This window comes from Brassica oleracea, unplaced genomic scaffold, assembly GCF_000695525.1.
Source record: "Brassica oleracea var. oleracea cultivar TO1000 unplaced genomic scaffold, BOL UnpScaffold01004, whole genome shotgun sequence".
NCBI lineage: Eukaryota > Viridiplantae > Streptophyta > Magnoliopsida > Brassicales > Brassicaceae > Brassica > Brassica oleracea.
Genome location: NW_013617582.1, coordinates 981 through 5,280, shown reverse-complemented (window position 1 = coordinate 5,280; position 4,300 = coordinate 981). Strand labels below are relative to the sequence as shown.

The following is a 4,300-nucleotide window of genomic DNA, read 5'->3' as shown; positions in this document are numbered from 1 at the left end:
AGATTAAGGGTGATTAGGTTAGTTCTATGATGTTTTAGTGTAGATCATTCTTGTTCCTTGCTAGTAGAGTATTCTTAATGCATCTTCTGAGTTGGCCACTCAAAAGTTGATCAATAGACATTTTCCACCCAAAAGGTGTTTGATGAAATGCCTGAGACAACTCTACTAAGCTTTTAGTATACTTTGCCAAAGACATTTGTTGTTAAAGGTGCTAAGATAGCTAATAGACTTGTTAGTAATGATTGCTTTCATATTATTCAACCAAAGACATTTGATGTTTGAGATATGTTAGCAAATGAGCATTCATCTAGACATAGAGCTTGCTTAGAATTGTGTCTAGGCTTAAGGTTGATAGTTTGATTGATCATTTGCCATCCTTAGTTCGATACTTGATCACCCAAGGTCTAATCCCTATGCCCATGAGTTCTCTTTTCCCTTAGTCAAGAAAGTATCATTCTGTTATTGCTTTTTAGTTTTAGTCATAGCTTAAAACTCATCTAAATCATTGGTTGCACTTAGATTAAGTGAGTACTTGCATTCTCATTGCTTTGATATCCCTCAGAACTGGTTCGACAATCACTATACTACAACATTTGTCTTAGGAGCTTGAAAACTCTTAACATCAGAGCTCGCCACCCCGTTCGTTTCTGGATTCTCAAAACCTGAGGTGAACCTCAACAGTGAAAGAACAATGTCCTGCCTTCAAATTAGCGAAAATAATAGATGAGTTACCAATTTTACTGAGAACAAAGTTTCCATTGTAGCAGGTTTGGTGAGGGAAGAAGACTGACCTTTATATAGGAAAAGTTTCCCTGGCTGGAAGGGAGTTAAGAATGGTTGATTGAGTAATCATGGATGGTCTGGGTCCAAGGAGTAAAGATGATTGTTAGTGACGATGAACCACTGAATCCTGTAACGTATGATATACGTTGAATCGGAGATGGAACGACAGGAAAGAAACCAACAGGGAAATTCAATACGAAGTGAATATTTGACACAGGGAACTTACCAGCAACTCCATTATAGTTTGACCTACTCGGATCTTGAGAAAGGATGAAACCTAGAATCCATCACTTTTTCAGGTCACGACAAAAATAAGCATCCCGTAGGCGGCAGTTGAATGAAACGTTGCAGCCCATGGAAACACTCGTAGAGGCCCATTAACAACACTCCCTAAACGGCAGAAATAAAACTCGCTGGACACGTGTCAGACTTACGGACCTCGACTTATCCATGTGGCTGTCGACGTGTCTCAAGGAGAAGAGAAGAAACAGTCTTTTATAATAACTAGAGACTAGAGACTAGAGATTTTTCCGGGCTACGCCCGGGGTTTTCCCCTATATTGTAATTTTATTTAGTTTATTATGGAGTTTGGATTTGACTAAATAATTTATACTTAGATTGAATATGGTATATAAATTATTTTAAAAAAATGCAATTATTTGTATTGATTTTGTTGACTAAATTTTAAAATTATTAAAATTTAATTTTTTTTTCTTTCAATATCAAAATACATATAAGTTGGTAACCAAACTGAATTAAAAAAATTAGTTCAAATTCAATTATTCGTTTATCTTGTTTATTTAAATTTATGAAAATATGGTCAAAATTAGCATATAATTCGAACAGTTTTTAACGTTAAAATCAACCAATATATATTTTAAAATTTTAATATTGATTATTTGTTATTTGGTGATAAGAAAATCTATATGAATTTGTTATTAAGTGTTAAGACACTGAAGAAATGAAGAACAATTGAAATCCAAAAGTAATGTACATTAAAAGAATCCTTAAATTATGTCAAATACTTTTGTGTCCATGCAGCAAAACAACATATTAAAAAATTAAAATTATAATAATATTCTCTAAGAGCTATTTGTATGTTTTCCATAAGAAAACCAAAAGAATGTAGTTGATTTTTTTAAAAAGATTGACAATTTATGTTTTTTTAATCGACGTTCACTCATTGCCTTCAATCATGCTCACTAATAGAAATTCCGGTTCTAATAATTGGTCTTGGGGCTGTAGAGAGGGGGGTTCACAGCGTGCCATGTATAAACCTCAATATGACTCATATAATCTCTATGGTTCATCATATCGAAGTATCATATTATTATCTATTTACCTTGCAACAAAAAATCAGCGTTTCTGTACGTAGAGACTCTCTAGTAGAGAGTGAACCATCCATAAGTATTACGTTTGGTTCTTAAATACGCTTTACAAAGTTCTGAAAAACTCTCATTTGTTCTTTTCTTTCTGTAAACATCAAAATGTTTCCTTGTTGAGCCTGTACAACGTCATTTCTTGCTGCTTAAGTAACAACGGATCCTCTTCGTCCACCAGACAAAAGATTCAGATAATTCTTGACATTGAATTTGTTGTTGATGTTCTGAGAATCTAGTGTCTTTTCCTCCAAAAAAAATCTAATCCGTGAACTTTGTAATCTACATCACCGAACTGCACCGGACTTACTTCTTCACTTGCGTTTCGTTCATGAAAACCCTCTGTTCAACTGCCTCTTGGAAAAACCCATGAATAGCAAGCATTAGATATGTGCACATAAGAACAAGTTTTGTCTAGATCCGGCTTCATCAAACACTTTACTACTCGTTCAGCCATCTCAACGTCACCAGTTTTCTTGCAAGTAGAAAGAAAAGAGCTCCATTAATAGTGGCTTCTTCCACTGTTATATATGTTTTTATTATTGCTCCGGCTTTCTCCAATAGCTCTGCTTCACCCAACATATGTTGTATTGGTTCTGTCATTAGTTAAATTTTGTGACTTGCTATGAAGGTGATTAGATATTTGATAACTGTAAATTTGAATTTGTCCTGAATTAGAGAAGACAACTGTTTTTTTTATCAGTTTAGTGATGAGTTAAAAGCATGTTATCTAATATGTGTGTATTGGTAGATGCAATATTTTTTCCAACATGAGACTTGTCAGTCTCCACAAACTGTTATTTTAATTATAAAAACCAACGAATAAGTTCTTCCTGCAACTCATTTACAAATTACAATATCTTCATTTACCAATACTTTCTTCCTTTTTCAGTTTACAGCTTCCCGTAACCATATGTTCTTTTCATGTTGGTTTGCAGCTTCACCGACTCTGTCTGAGCTCCTCTTCCGCACATGCCTGATCCCATACAATTTAATATATATTGGAACCAATTTATCACACCACAGCAACATGAATCCCATATGGAAGACTGCAAATTCGAATTTTGGAATCAAACAAAGAGTAGACAGGTGATAAATTATTTCAAGACTATTGTCTAATTAAAAATGATTATATTTGAATACACTAACATCCACGGTTGAAATAAAGAGCAATTAGATTAACTTAACAACCCAGTTAGTATGGTCTAAATTTCTTGTAAGTAATTATAGATCAAAAGGAAGCATCACAAAAAGGCCTACCTTTTCTTTATTGCTAAGATATCAGAACCTGGGCTTACCTTCCAGATGTGTCAATATTGAGGTACCTGATAACAAACCAAAGTATGAGCAACATTAGTTGAAGAACTGCACGGAAAAATCCTAAAAACTTATTCAGAGCTAAATATAGTACACCTGAACCATATAAGCAAATAAACAAACACAATACACTTTGGCATGCAAACAAAGACGTTTCAGTGAATATATATTTCTCCAGATGCTGAGATGTACAACACAGAACACCACCATAGTTTTAGATGTATAAATCTCCGAATATCCTTTTCTACTCAAGCTATTGGAGATGGCAGTGGAGTGACCAGTTCAATAATATCGATGCAGTCATACATATACATTTCTCCTACAAAACACAATCACAGACATGAGTGAGTGCGCACATTTATTATATATACTTAGGCGCAGATGGTTTCTAACTGTCCGAAAAAGGTTTGAACAAAAGACGCAGAGACCATTTCTTAACATAGAAAATTTGATAGACGACCCAGAAAACACATACAAAATTTGATAAAAGACCTAAGGAGAAAAGAAATAATGAAAGGAATCAGAAAGTGAAAAGTAAACTAATTAGGGTTTAAGCATGCTACCATGAACTCACGTTGCTTTGTAAATATTTTTTTCTTTCTCGGCGGTGCAATCTACACATCAAGCTACCGTACGTCGTTCTCAACACAAACTTTCTCACCGCAACATAGCCTCCTCGCAAAACTTACAAATGTAAACATGAAAATCAGCTTTTCTTTGACTATATTCTTACACTACAAGAAAACAGGCGGATACTGACAGACAAAATCGTCAGAAGTTCGTCGGAATAGGCGGATACTGACGAATTTCTGAAGACAGTG

The 4,300-nt window shown here is 34.5% G+C and overlaps 1 long non-coding RNA gene across 2 annotated transcripts; it reads right to left on the bottom strand.

Moving 5' to 3' along the window:
• Nucleotides 1-2,914: 2,914 nt before the first annotated feature.
• Nucleotides 2,915-4,161, bottom strand: LOC106320663. Of its 2 annotated transcripts, none has more exons than XR_001265893.1 (4): nt 4,043-4,161; nt 3,576-3,798; nt 3,423-3,487; nt 2,915-3,138 (listed from the first exon to the last, which is right to left on the bottom strand). It is a non-coding gene; the product is annotated as an uncharacterized LOC106320663 (long non-coding RNA). The 2 variants fall into 2 exon arrangements; XR_001265894.1 differs by having other exon boundaries at nt 4,054-4,161.
• Nucleotides 4,162-4,300: the final 139 nt, after the last annotated feature.